The following is a 15,467-nucleotide window of genomic DNA, read 5'->3' on the forward strand; positions in this document are numbered from 1 at the left end:
GCAGTGGAACAGCTTGCCTCCTGATTTTGTGGGTGCCCCATTGCTGGAGGTTGTCAAGAAAATATTGCATAGCCATCTGTCTGGAATGTTATGAGGTCCGAGATGGTATGAGTGCGGTTAGTCAGCCAGCTGCAGGGGGTTGGACTTGAAGACCTCCAACAGCCCTTCTAAGATTATGATGATTCTATCATTAGATTCTATCAGATGTTGACATCTGAGTGCTCAGCCTGGAGGCAGGCGTTATAGCATGGCATCTCCCAATTTGAAGAGATGCTTGTTCAGCAGGCCGAGGCAAAGAGGCAGTCCCGAAACCAGCAAAATCAGGGAGCTGAACAGGGGACAGATTGTATTTGTCTTCAGTGTGGAAGGGATTGTCACTCTCAAATTGGCCTTCTCAGCCACACTGGACGCTGTTCTAAGTCCTTTATTCAGAGCACGTTACCATAGTCTCTCGAGACTGAAGAATGCCTACAAATGATCACAGGATATATGCCATGTGACCACAATGCATGACTATACAGGAAGCAGGAGATGCGAGAAAGAAGGGAGACATTTATCTTGTGACCACAGCCTCAGACTGGCTTAAATTCATGAGCTAGTTATCAAATGGTAGTCTTTTTCCTTTGTCCTGTATTTTGAAGGAGAGAGTCATCAGCACTCAGAGAAGAAGCCACCCACTTCTTCCGCCCCTGGTAAATAAATCACTAAATCAACACAGACCACAAGTGGGCAATCTCCAAGAGTCTGTGGTGACACTTACCTCTCCATGGAGGACTAAACACCCCATGTAACTTGTTGCCCCCTCAAACCACCTTCCCCAAATTAGGGGAAAGAGGGGAATTTTTTATTCTGCCTTCAAAAAAGTCCAAAAGATGGATTTTATAAAGGGCAACTGAAAGAACATATGGCTCATCTCTTTTTCATCACAGGTCTCCAAGAAACAGCAATTAAAATGTCTCTGTGCCCGAACTCAAACATGGCAAGAATGGATCCTGAAAATTGGTTTCTTCTGACAGGATTTGGAGCTAATTGAAAACTACGTGCTCAGTGATAAGTGGGCACCCGTTCTTAAGATATCTTGGGTCTTGGGAGTTTGTCTTTAGGAGTGGTCTGACCATGGTCTCTTTAAATCAGCCCTCTCACAAGGAGGCAATAGTAAATTTTCTAACCAGCTGTTTTTGCCTTACAGATTCAATAAAGGCAAGGAGGACAGCGGTACCATATACAGGCAGTTGAACCTGAACAAGCACCACATTTGGTCTTACCCACCAGCTTAAATTCATCCAAGAAAATGGGGCAAGATAGTGGTGTGGATGCCTGTGGACTGGTCACAGAGGACACAGTGAGTGGGTTTTTAACAAATAACCCCCCAAAAACTCCACTGACTGGCTGGAAGATGCAAAGAATTCAGAGAAGTACGATATAATAGTTGAGCTGACACAATTGCTTCTGAGCACCTCTGCCACTGAGCTCAGAAAGTCATCTGTCCACTCCACAGATGGACTGGATAGTTATCAGCTGGAGCCCCATGCCTGGAAATATCAGATCAGAAGTCTGAAATCAGTAATAAACTTGAATTCCATACATCTTAAAACTTCATGCAATTATATTGGATTGTGTCCTGCTTTAGACTACAAAGTTTAAGTAAATTCTGGGCATTATTTTTGGCCCTTTGAGAACAATTTAAGAACAAAATCTCCAAGTGTCCCTAAATTTAGGGGTGTTTACTTGGTAATATAATGTTGCATAGTAAAACCAGAAGGGGTGGAGTAGAGGCCAGGAGTAGTCTATGCATATGAAAACAATAATCATGTAATATTTATTGTCTGGGATTGAAATGTTTCAAATATTCAAGGTAATAAAATGTCAGGAAAAGCTTGACTTCCTGATGTAAAGAAGGCTATAAATTTCTTCGTTCATCAAGCACAAGGTAGAAGAAAACTCAATGATGTTTTATGATAAGCAAAAAAAAAAGTTTAAAAATGAAATCAAGTTTTGAGCTGAAGCAGCACAGAGCCCCCCGAGAGCACAAAGGATTTACCTTTGGGAGTCTGAAGGAAGCAAATGGCAGCCAAGTGCACAATCCGTGTATAATAAAATTCAAGTAAATTCCAGCTATAATTTCAGCAAGCAGTGAGGTATTTTTTCAGCATTCAACTCTAACAACCAATACCACCCCTGCAAAAGACATGAGTGTCGTAAAAAAATACTGTTGTTCTCACTATACAAATCAGAAAATTATTTCAAGTTGTTTTGTTTTGTATCTTTTCAAACATTTGCATTGAATTGCCCTTTAAAGTGCACCTTTTAAAAAACTCTGTTTAATTCCAGACTAGTCTTGAGCCTTTGGGGGCGGTGGAGGGGAAACTATCATATGGCAGCAAGTATAATACTTTTCAACCAGCCTCAAACATGAACTCAGTGTTTATTGTTGGATCCCCTCAAAATTAGATCATGATTTAAAATCCCACCTGCAGTGCCATGAAAGGTAATCCGAATGGGGTCTTGGTTTTTGAAAAGCCAGGGCTGATTTTTTGGACTCTGTGTTAATGAACTAGAATCCATGATCCTGTTTTATAGGAGAATTTGTTTTTCAGAGAACTATGTCTAAAAATTATCTTCTCAACATTACAGAATGAGCTCTTATGACTCTCCTCCTGCCTATCTCATTACTTTTAAAGTAGACTTAGATGACAAAGAGAGAAAATTGCCCACAGGGTTGCTGGAATCAATGGGAAGTGAAACTTGGATCTCCCAGGTCCAAGTCTAGCATTCTAAAATTACTCACACCACACGACTACACACTAAGGCTGGAAAAAGAGGTTACCTACCTGTAATCTGGTTCTTTGAGTAGTCCTCTGTGAATTCACACTAATCTGCGGCTGAGCAGAGCAGTCTTCGGTAACTTCCACAGCTTTAAGCACTTAGTGCCGGGACCTCCCCTACACCTGGCTATATAACTCCGCCTCCGGCCCAGTGCTTCAGTTCTTAAAGAACCGACCGCTGCTGCCCAATATGCCATAGCACACATGACGGACAGTGGGGAGGAGGGCGGGACGTGTGAATTCACAGACGACTACTTGAAGAACCAGAGTTACAGGTAGGTAACCTCTTTTCTCCTTTGTGTCCTCTGTGAATACACACTAATGTGTAGAGTAGACATGGTCTAGAGGGGCGGGGTAAAAATCAAATAAATAAATAAATAAATAAATAAAGGGTGACTGGCAAGCTGACAAACCAGGAGGAGGGATGTCACGAAACTGCAGAAGCCAGGACAGCTCACCATTAAGCTGGGCAACCTAGTGGTAGGGCAAGATGAAGGGAGACGGCAGTGCAGCAGACATCCGCGGCGTCCACTTGACAGAGAAAGGCCATTGAGGATGCTACTACTCTAGTAGAGTGAGCTCTCACTGATCTTGGAAGAAGAGTCTGTGCCAAACCATAGGGAAGGCGGATGGTCTGGACTATCCAGCTAGACATGGTCTAAGAGAATGTCAGTGCTCTAAAGCAGTAGCTCTTAACCTTTGTTACTCGGATGTTTTTGAACTGCAACTCCCAGAAACCCCAGTGAAGGCTTCTGGGAGTTGCAGTCCAAAACTCCTGAGTAACCCAAGGTTAAGAACCAGTGCTCTAAAGGAAAGCCAGCAAAAGTGACAGAGAAACACTGTGAGGCCCAAAAAGTGGTAGTGTGATGCACATAATACAGTGGACCCTCTACTTATGGAATTAATCCGTATTGGTACAGTGGCTGCAGGTCGAAAAGTCTGTAGGTCGAGTCTCCATTGACCTACAATTGCAGGTCCCGGGAGCGGGATCGAGAACCAAGGTAGCGACGCAACCAAGCATGACGTTTGTGCACCCATGGCAGGCTTGAACGACCAGCCCTGAAAAGGGGGAAAGGTTGAAATCTGTGTAGGAGGCCCCATGCCCCTTAGTCAGGAAGGCGCCCCCTAAGGAGGTGCGGCCGACACCAGCTCAGGAGCGGAACATGGCACACTACTAGTTTGGTCGAGGTGCAAAAGCATCCCTGTCTGGAGAACCCCATCAATGACAGAGGCAAAGAAAGATGGAACAGTCGAGGGCCCACTCGTGTATAGCCACTGGATAAATGTGGCGAGCATAACACCGTTCCGAAGAAGGCGTAACTAGAGAGTGCCGCCCTGCGTGTTCATACAAGAAACTGCAGCGGTCTCGACTGATGTGACCTGGACCACCTGACTCCAGACCAGGGACTCAGAGGCCCAAAAGGCCTTAGTGAGTGCCAGGAGCTCCAGCACAATAATATGCAGACTGGTTATCATCATGGATCAGCAGGCAAGGGCAACGTGGTGGCATAGGCAAGCCCCCCACAGCCTAGCAGGTATCAGCTACTGACCAAACTAACTGGGTCAAGAGACCAAAGGGTCTCCCTAACTGTAGTGTGTGTGTGGGGAGCGTCCACCAATCCAGGTGAGCAGCGACTTTCGGAGTCACCTGGAGCAACAAGGAACGGTGGTCGCATGGTACCTGAAAGACAGAAAGAATTCAGGATTAAAGGGACTGCAGCCTCAGTCAAGCAGGCTGTCCCAGAGCTACAGAAGATGCCATCAGTCCAAGGAATTGCCGGACTTGTAGGGCAAGGAACCACGCGCCTGAAGAAGAAAAAAGAAGCACGACAGTCAAACATTGCCACAAACTTGTTGTCAGGAGAAAATCCTGCTATAAGAAAGCATCCAAAGGCATATTAATACAATTTAAACCATGTGCAAGGTACAAAGTCAGCTTCACTATGTTGACCTATAGTCCTCACGTTGGTCAACATAGGGACAGTGCCCAGGATGTGCGCTCACCAGCCTGTGGTTTGGACTGCGTGACCAGGAGTCAGTGAACCAACCATGGGTAAACAGTGATTTCCCCAACTGAAAACCAGAGAAAGTGGTCACGGTCCAATCAGTTGCCAACTTGAAAATGAGCATCTTACAATAAATCAACCCCCTGGACGTAACTAGAGGATAATAGAGTCCAAGGAAGCCAAACAGGAACTGCATAGAGTCATAAAGAATTCAGGCTCCAAAATCAAGGATGGGTCAGAAGCTTCCATCCTTCTCTCTCTCTCTCTCTCTCTCTCTTGTTTTTTTTGGTGGGGGTTGGGGTGGAGGTGGCCATGACAAGGCCTGTGACAGGGGGCATATTGAAGATAGTGGCAAAGCTGGTAGCTACAATAGAAAGTACTGGTCAACAACAGAGAAGTAAAAAGACCACTCAGTTTCACAGTCCTACCTGTAATTCTGCCAGTCAGGGCACTGCCTGCTCACATGTCTAGGGCCAGCGGCTGGTAACTTTGGGGTTGAGGCTTTAACGTTCCTGGAATACCGTAGGCTGATGGGATCATCTTCAGGCTCTTGCAGTTGTTACGGCCGCCTAGAGTGGTCCTAATCCGACCAGATAGGCGGAATGAATGAATGAATGAATGAATGAATGAATGAATGAATAAATAAATAAATAAATAAATAAATAAATAACTGTGTCGCCTTCTACAGCCTGAGCAGGTTTTCAAGAATAACAACCGTTTTCTGACTAAAAGCCATACACCAATAAATGGCAGGTCCTAACCCGTCAGTTGTTAGATGCTGGTTTTAAGGTGTACTGAGCAGCAGTGCACTCATGATGCACCTGCAACAGTGCCTCCTAGTGATGTGGAAGGCCTGAACTGTACGCGTGCACAGGAGCTACGTGCAGGGTGGGCAGAACCAGACTCCATAAGTGGTGATAAGCCCCCATGCCAGAAGAGTACATGGCTACACGGCAGCCAAAAACAAATAACACCGACCAAAGAACTCCTCATCTATTAACAGTAAAGGAGTGTGACTATCTGCGACAACTGAGAGGGGTGTAGGAAGATTGGTTGAAAACTCTTCCACCCCCATGACTCATGTGAGTCCCGATACTGAACGAGCCTGACCAAGCACAGGCTCAACAGTTGTAGAACGGAGAAGGCCAAATGGGTTAACAGCAGGTTCGGTCAAAGCTGCGAACATTATGCTACCGTAGCCGAGATCGAGGGAACACTACACCTGTGAAGCCTATGTGGAGGCATAGCCCATGGCTCAGAACGATGCCAGGTAGAGCGGGATGGCAATGGTGGCCAAGAGCTCATAGCTCCTATCCCATACAAAAGGGACTGGTCCTACACAGCCTTGTCAGCGTGATAGGACCTACCTGACAAAATTACCCAGGCCTACCTGACAGCAGCAGGGTTCTCAGGTGGACCCTTGTGAGTCCTTTCCTTATGAGCCTATGCAGCCACTGGCAGCTGAAACAGGGCCACAGGCTACTTTGTGAGTGAGCCCATTGATAAAGAAGGCTGTTTTGTGCCAAATTAACAGCCACCAGCAGGTGCTACCCCAGGCAGGAATATCACCAACTAGCAGGGCTAGTGGTGGGAGCTGCAGCCGCCCCCCCTTTTCAAAGGCAGAACTAGGGCTGTCAAATGCTGCCAGAAAGCTTTTGCCTTGGCACTTAACTGATTCTGGAAATAGCAGCCGCGTGAACAAGCCCTTTGATAAATAAGGGCCATTACACCAAACACCCAAGGGTGTTACCCCAGACAGGCAAAGCGCTGACACACAGGGCTAGCTGCAGGAGCTGAAGGGGCCCATTGTATCCCCAAAGGGAAAATCAAGCCTTACCATATGTCGTCGGCACATCTACAGCCTCAGCGTGCCGCTCCCTCCAGAAGTCGCAGCTAGATGAGCAGCCACACGAAGGAGGGTTGATTTATATAACATCAAAACAATAATAAATTAAGGAATCTTTCAGTGGTCTCCCTTCCACTGGTTTGGATAAAACACATTGTGTTTTCCTAGTTTTAAGTCTTCACAATTCACATTCTGGTGATTAGTTTAACTAAAAGGCTGCTGCACTGCCAGATTTACCAGGTTATCTGCAGCTACCAAAACCAGAAGAATTGGTGGAGGAATGGTGCAGTGTAGTGTGTATGAGAAAGAGTGCTCCATCATATGTTGCATGGGTACAAGAAAATGGCTGCAGCCTACATGTTATGTTCATGTGCTTTTCTGAGTGTGAGAGAATGACTTTTGTTTTCTTTTGCATTTTTATGTCTTCTGAGGTGGCAGGGCGAGACACACACGCAGCAGCTCTTCCTCTTAGACATATGGAGGAGACATCCAGGAACTCCACACGAGTTTAGCAAGTTACACCGATCCATTATTACATAGTTCCAGAATAAGACAGAGGAAATTCTAGGCTATCTGAAAGCATATGAGGAAGCTAGAGGCTAGTGTGCATCTAGGTGGTTCTTGTTATTTGCTCACATACTGTATGGTGCTTGTGTTACTAATGCCCCCATAATATGGGGTGTTTTTAAAAGCCAGTTAAAAACTTGGTTATTCAAGAAGGCCTTCCCTCCAGTCAATTAAGTCTTTTTCTCTGTTTCTCTCTCTTTTTTGGCTATTCCATCTTGGTAATCCTCTCTTTAAATTAATTGTTTTAAATTGAAATATGTAATTTTATGATTTTATATATTTTTATACTGTTTTGTTTTATTTTGTAAGCCGCCCCGAGTAGACATGGTCTAGAGGGGCGGGGTAAAAATCAAATAAATAAATAAAATAAATAAATAAATATAGGAGCTTCCTTGGTGCCTAGAATGGTCGGAGGGTGAGGGCAGGGCCTGAGTGGCTAAAGAAAAGAGTATGCATGTGCGGTAGTGAAACTGTATAAGATTGTGGAGCATATTTAAAGGAAGATTGCAAGACAGTTCTTTCCTTTCACTACTCTAGAGGTTTTCATTATTAAATCCTGCTTTCATTCTGTCATTGATTCCTGAAATCCATAGGCATTTCATACATTATGGGTTGTACGGCTGTAACGTTCATCTTTCTTACCAAATATTGTTGATCTTGATGCTCACAACTGATGAGCAACAATTATCCAGACTACCCTGTATGTTGCACAGCCACTCTATGAAAAACTGGTGGTTTCTACTGGCATGCTGCTACACCTCTTGGGATTTAACCCCCCCCCCCAACACACACAGACACACATTCTAGATTAATAGAATTCTGATTGTCAGGCATGGCTGTGGAAATTATTTTTGCTGCTGCTACCAAAGCCATATAAGCCCCCCCCTTAAATGGTATGAATGGAACCCCAAAATGGAATGCCATTATATGTACAGTGGTGCCTCGCACAGCGAGGTTAATCCGTTCCGGATTAACCCTCGCTATGTGAAAGCATCGTTGAACGGGGCAGGAAAAGCCACTGGGCCGAATTGGGCCGAATACTCACCGTTCAGCGATGCTTCCCTATGGCCGGCAGCCATTTTCGCGCCCTCCCCTCGCTTAACAAGGGCACGAAAACGCTGCGCGCGGCCATTTTGTAGCCACTGAACAGCTGATCGGCAGGTCGCAAAGCGAAGGTCGGTAAGCGAACTGCTTACCGACCTTCGCTCTGCGATTTTCGCCCTATGCAGGCACCGTTTTGCGATCGCATTTGCGATCGCAAAACCGGCCTCGTAGAGCGAATTCATCGCTCTACGAGGCGCCCGTTGTGCGAGGCACCACTGTATTCCTTTTGTCTACTAAGAGTTTGGAATAAATGAACATTGAACCTACTGATCCTTATTTGGTCAAAACATAAATCTATTCTGAAATGAATATACATTCCTATTGTTTGGTGCTTCTTGACTGGACAGAACCTTATTATTTTTGAACATTTTTGTACACAAGCAAATTTGTAAGAAATTTGACTCTGCCCATTACAATGATATATTTTGATACTCAAGTAAACTTACTCCCAATCTGTTGCGCAAATTTTGATAATTATTTTGGGATTCAATACACTTTGTTGTTGTTAGCAATATGGTTTGCACCCTGATCTCATAGTACAGCTAAACAGGATGGATTCCTCTATGCTTATATTTAAGTTTGTAGGGTTTTTTAAAAAGTGCATTGCCGGGGTAAAATGATGGATTCCTACTGTTTCTGTTAGAATTAGAGATCTTTCTTCTCTTCTGAAGCACCACCTGAACTATAAAAATCTAACCCAAAGGGAAGGAATCCTCTCTGGGACAGCCTTGTAGTACAATGGAGAGCTGCAGTGGGAAGGGAAGAATGTTCCACTCAACTTGCTGTAGCACACCACTAGACCTTGGTCTATATTCACTACCTATTGCTTTCCCTGTTTTAGGCACATGGGGGCATAGGAAGCCACCTTATAGTGAGTCCATGATTGATCCATCTACCTTAGTATTGTCTGCTATCCTGGCCCTACAGCTTCCAAGATCAAATAAGACTATGTACAAGATGGTATGCTGCTACAGGCTTATTCTATATTTTCCATATAGCTCAGTGAGTTGGGTATCTGACTACAGCGACAGGGGTTGGGATTTTGATTCCACATTGTGCTTCCTAACAGAAGAGCCAGCTTATATAGCCTTAGGCAAGTTGCACAGTATCAGGTCTTTGCTACAGGAAAGGAATGGCAAACCACTCCTGAGTACTGTACTCTATAAATAGAAAACCCTGAGAAGGGTCACCTTAAGTCAAAACTGACTTGACAACACATAAGGATGTGTCCCTGGAGACTAGAACTGAGATTATCCACACTCTTGCATTTCCAGTCACCATGTATGGGTGTGAAAGCTGGACAGTGAAGAACGCTGACAGGAAGAAAGTTGATTTGTTTGAAACGTGGCGTTGGAGGAGAGCTTTGCAGATGCCCTGGACTGCCAGAAAGATGAAGAAGTGGGTCCTAAATCAAACCAAGCCTGGACTATCTCTGGAGGCAAAAATGTTGAAACTGGGGCTATATTGGGCACATTCTGTGAAGGCAGAATTCTCTGGAAAAGACAATAGGTAAAGGTAAAGGTTCCCCTTGACAAATTTTGTCCAGTCGTGTCCGACTCTAGGGGGCGGCGCTCATCCCGCTCTTCAAGCCATAGAGCCAGCGTTTGTCCGAAGACAATCTTTCCGTGGTCACATGGCCAGTGTGATTTAGACAAGGAATGCTGTTTACCTTCCCACCGAGATGGTACCTATTTATCTACTCGCATTTGCATGCTTTCGAACCGCTAGGTTGGCGGGAGCTGGGACAGGCGACGGGTGCTCACTCCATCGCGTGGATTCGATCTTACGACTGCTTGGTCTTCTGACCCTGCAGCACATGCTTCTGCGGTTTAGCCCACAGCGCCACCATGTCCAATAATTTTGGGTAAAAGGTGAAAGACAGCAAGACAAGGGGAAGACCCCCCAAAGTGAGAAAAAGGAACCCACAGGTTTGCGTTTACAAGAGCTGAGCAGGGCAGTTGAGGACAAGACATTTTGTAAGTAGCTCATTCATCGGCTCAGAGGCACCTTGATGGCACACAACAAAGAACAAAAATTATTTTCATAGTTGGGAATTATTTCCCCTCTGAGAGAAAATTGATGTTTGCTCTACTAGTTAATACCATTCCTGAAACAAGATATGAACACCTGATTCTTCTGTCTTACAGAGGCTTGTCTCCGCCACTTGTCCTCTCTCAATATATGGGATTTTTAAAAAATGTGCATTATCTTAAAGGACCATAAAAAGTTACATTAGAATATCTACCCTTTTGCCGGTTTTAGAGGCCATCTGGCCTTACTTAAGCCACCAAATGCACATTTAGTTCCCCCAGGAATAGTTTTGTTGCATAATGCTGGCTTGCTGCCTTCTGAAAATGTCAGCAATTTAATGCATACCACCCAATTTCCTTGGCTGTAATGCTGTTCTGTACTAATGCCGAATCAGAGTTTTAAAAGCCTAACCTGGTCCACAGTCTCAAGAAATGAAGACTCACTTAGTCAATAAACTGTAATAGAATAGTCTTCAACTTATTCCTAGACCTGTGACAAATGTCACTATCTATTTATCCTTAAATTATCTGTGGAGGTGTTTATGTACTATGAAACATTCCGCATGAGCTAGACAGGAAGCTATAAAATATTTTACGAGAACTGCACATGGCTGACGGCAGAGTTTTAATGCAAACGTGGTCCCATCTAAATCGGAAGAATGCCAGGATAGAATTCTTTCCACAGCAATCCTACTTTGACCCAAGGTACCCTACGCTGAAGAAACTGGTTGCAAACCCGGGGCCCACCTCAGGAACATGAAGTAACACCAACTTTGTCTGGTTGTAATGGAAGACAACAGTGACCCTTTCACAGTACATGGAGTAACATAATAGACGTCACATTATTAAAGGAAAGATCTGTTTAGAACTAATATTAGCTGCTTTCTATTCAAACTCTTGAAGTTGACTGAAGTCCTCACACAGAAACAGCTTCATATAAGCATACATAGATTTCTGAGTGCTTTAAATGTGTAGACTTCATGCTTATTTTAAAGTGAGTGTCTTCTCATACACAGTATTCAGTCCGAATCTTAGATCAGGCACAGAAAAAGAAATAGTGCTTACTTCTAAGTAGAGGTGTCTACGATAATTTCATTCCATATCTGCAATAAGGAACCAATATTAAGTATAACCGAAGAAGTATGTGAACACAACTCTGCAAATTTATAATACTTCATTCTAAATAATTTAATTTCTTGTTTAATTATTTTAAACTTGAAGAAAAATATTTTGTTGGTTGTACAGTACTTGGCCCAATACTTCTCACCTTATGAGAATAATTTTCCCAGGAGAAAATTCTGGAGCAGATTATAAAGCGGTCACTCTGCAAGCACCTTGAAAACAGTGCAGTAATAACCAGAACCCAACATGGATTTGTTAAGAACAAATCCTGACAGACAATTCTATCTCACTTTTTGATTGGCTAATCTCCCTGGTAGATGATGGAAATGCTGTAGACATAATATGAATGGCTGCTTCTCAAAATGGGAGGAGGTAACAAGTGGGGTACCCTAAGGCTCAGTCCTGGGCCCAGTGCTCTTCAACATTTTTATTAATGACTTGGATGGGGGGGGGGAATGTTTTTTTAAACAAATTTGTGGATGACACAAAACTGGGTGGAATAGCTAATACCCTGGAAGACAGAAACAAAATGTTAAAAGATCTTGATAGGCTTGAGCACTGAGCTGAAATCAACAGAATTAGAAAGAAGAAGCAAGTACAAAATCCTGGATTATCCAAAATTAAATCAAGAGAGAAATATGTACAATTCAAAAATTGGAAAAAGAATTGGAATTTATAGAAAAAGAGATCAATTTGATGCATGGAAGCCAATAACAATTAGACAGAGAACCCCCCCCCCCAAAAAAAGGAAATAAAAACTAATTGCCTATAATTAACACAGGTAAGAAATTTGGCAACTCAATTATACCAAAGTTCCGGACCTATGAGAACGCTCACGGAACTAGAACAATATAGTATAGAAAATGACTGAAATAAAAGGAAGGGTAATATATAAACATTTGGTTGAAAACACATTTCCCAGGGGTATGGGATCTAAAATAACATAATTCAAACATCAATATATCAGAAAAAGAATGGATGGAAATATGGACTACATATCCATATGAATCCATATCAGTCAAAGTGAAAGAAATGGTTTTGAAGATAGTCCACAGATGGTATTGGTACCCCACAAAATTACACAAAATTGATGGAGAAATCTCAGATAGATTCTGGGCAGCTTGCCCAAGGCCACATAGGCTGGCTCTACTTGCAGGAGGCACAGTGAGGAATCAACTCCCAATCTCGCTGAGCTATCCAGCCAGCTAACACAGAGCCAAGGAGGTGTTTAATTTGCTAGCATCCTGAAGTGTCTCTCTTTTTAAGCCATCTCACAATATTTTGGTTCATATTGAGATTGCTTGTGTTTGAAACTAACCAAAATAGAGTCATCTTACCAATCCAAAAAACAAAACAAAACAAAAAACAGAAGCCACAGAAATATGTGGATAGGACTGCTCGGGGGGGGGGGGGGCGCTACTTTAATCTAGCAAAGACATCAACTGATCAGTGTCTTTAGGAAGTAAACAGTTCATCCTTGCAACAGATCAGTGGGCTAAATGCCCAGATAATCACCCTCAGAGTTGTCCTAAAAGACATCAAACTAGACAGTGGGAATACATCCCCGTTGCTCTTCTGGATCTCTCAGTTACAGCTCTGTACAAATGGCCTCCTGAAATTCTTTAGGCCATTTGTGGGGAGATAAACTGGGGCAGCAATTCTGTAGAAGTTCTCCCAGAAGATAATTTCTCTTATCAGTTTTTCAGAGACAAATTCAATATTAGCAACACCCATCACACAAGTTTATTTTCTTCTCCTTCTTTTCCCTTTGCACTGAAAGTGACAACAGCAACCACACTGGCACTTTATCTGCCATTTTTAGAGTTGGGCACAAATCAGAAAAAAATGTGGTTTGTGTTTTGTTGTAGCTCACGAGCCACAAACCGTGAACTTCTGCAAATTTTCAAAAAAAGAACCAGTTCAGGAGTTTAGGGAGCCATAGAATGGCTCTCAAGACACCTAGACACCAAAGTAACAAAAAAGTATTCTGCTGTCCTCTATACACCCACAAAGTTTGGTGAAATTTGCATTCGGGATATCTGAGTTATAGACCTCAAAGCAGGTTTCCCCAGGAAAGTGCATTTTAGCAACTGGCTGGGGAAAATTTGAAGAGTGGTTCATGCCAGGGTGGACTGGGGAAGACAACACCCATTCCCCAAACCTCATGGGTAATGCCACGGTAGATAGACTGCCCTGCACAGAATGTGTCGCTGGAGGTCTGAGGTAAGGTGAAGAGGTTGTTGTGTAGTCAGTGGTGGTGGGGGGGAAGTAGACAGACTGCTAACATGGGAAGCAATGTGCCATTGGATGTCTGAGCTAACCTGGAGAGGTGACTATGAGGCAGCAGTGTTCCTCTGACTTACAGAGTTGATTCTAAACTAGAAGGTTTCCTTCTGACTTACAGAGGTGGCTGAAAGGCAGGAGGTTTCCTCTGACTTACAGTGGTGGATTGGTGTAACCCAAGTATAACAGTGGATGCCATAGACAAGCAAGATGAGGCTCAAGAGTGTTTGGGGATCGGTATCACCTCCGCATCCATGGCTGATGGTGATATTGAAACCAGTGGAGATGCAGAGGAGGCACAGTGCAGTTTGTTAACTGTTTTTCTGGCCAATTGGTCCTACTCAAAGGAGTGCATTCTTGGTGGTGATGTAAGCTAAGATTGTGCCTCCTGGTGATATGGGGTGTCTACACAGACCAAGACATCATTCTCTGACAGGAGTAAAACTGTAGAGAAGACCACCTGTTGGGGTTTGGCCTTCTTAAACTTTGACTTCTACAGCAGTGATTTTCCACTTCTGGAGTAGTCTTGGTAGATTTGAATATCTATGGCTTTAACACCAAAGGTTTTGATGTTGAGGGCGCGGACTCTAAATGTGGGGTTGGAGTCACAATCTGTAACTGCTGCCATGATGGTTGTTTGGCCAGCACTTGGTCAGTGCATGGTTGTAATCAGTCCAAAAGATAAAGGGTCCACTATTTGATGGGTTTCCCCCCCAGAGGTGTGTATCTAGTTTGAGAAGGGTGAGGGAATGTAATGTGTGCGTCTGTCCACCTAAAGGTGGTGGAGACACCCTGGGGATTCCTTATCCCATGAAAACAACCCTTCCACAGAACCTAGTGACAGGCAGGCAGGTGGGGCAAGAGGGGCTGGAAATAAGACTCTAATTTTCAAATAATGGATCATGAGAAATTAAAATAAACCTTTGGAATTGGTGTCTCAAAACAATAGGAAAAGGTGGGGGGGAGGAAGGAGGTGAAAATTGATCCTAAAATACCCACCTACCCACACACAGACCTCTTCCCAGCCATGAGAGTTAGATAAATTAAAAAAAAAAAACCCACAACTAAGTCCTCACTTAAAGAGCAGGCTGGGGGGGATAAAAATAAATTAAAATTAATCCTAAAATAACTGTTCCATACACAACCTCAAATAAGGAGGACCTAAGTACCCATATAAAGAAACCCTCCTCCAAATCCCAGTAGTTCAGTTTAGTACTGTGAATAAGTTCAGTTAAGTGCCTACCTAAAACAGTCTCTCCTGCTTAGAACAAAGGCTAAAGCAGAAATTATAAAATAGTTGCTGCGTGCTCCTCTTATAAATATTAAGAAGCAACTGCCCCAGAGCACATCGAGCAGCATATTTGGCTGCCTGACCTGCCAATCAAATTGTCCCTAGGTCCTGCTGAAGACTGTGGGGGCAGGGCCAGGCCAAAAACGGGCAAAATGAACCCCCTCCATCACTTTAAAAGTTCCTTGGTTCAGTTTGTTTTCGTTTGTCGATTTTTCCGAACCCAAACCAAACCAATGAACCAGGCCATTTTGATGAATTTTGGGGTTTGTTTTCCATTCGTGCCCATCGCTAGACACTTTTCATCTTTCAGAAGGTCATCTACCAGGTATCATTCTGGGATACTGTGATGGTGGTGGGGAGTCTTCTACCAAAAACGTGTGATTAGGAAGGCTA

General features: G+C 43.7%; 1 long non-coding RNA gene across 4 annotated transcripts in view; it reads right to left on the reverse strand.

Moving 5' to 3' along the window:
- The window catches only part of LOC110083237 (uncharacterized), a 145,197-nt gene extending 141,985 nt beyond the window's left edge, over positions 1–3,212 (reverse strand). For 3 of the 4 annotated variants that reach the window (XR_012088631.2, XR_012088636.2, XR_012088633.2), the window contains exon 1: positions 2,832–3,212. This is a non-coding gene — a long non-coding RNA (uncharacterized LOC110083237). Of the gene's footprint in view, positions 1–2,041; positions 2,179–2,831 lie in introns of all 4 variants that reach the window. The other variant, XR_002301259.3, reaches the window with a different exon arrangement.
- Positions 3,213–15,467: the final 12,255 nt, after the last annotated feature.

Source organism: Pogona vitticeps, chromosome 1, assembly GCF_051106095.1.
Source record: "Pogona vitticeps strain Pit_001003342236 chromosome 1, PviZW2.1, whole genome shotgun sequence".
NCBI classification, from domain to species: domain Eukaryota; kingdom Metazoa; phylum Chordata; class Lepidosauria; order Squamata; family Agamidae; genus Pogona; species Pogona vitticeps.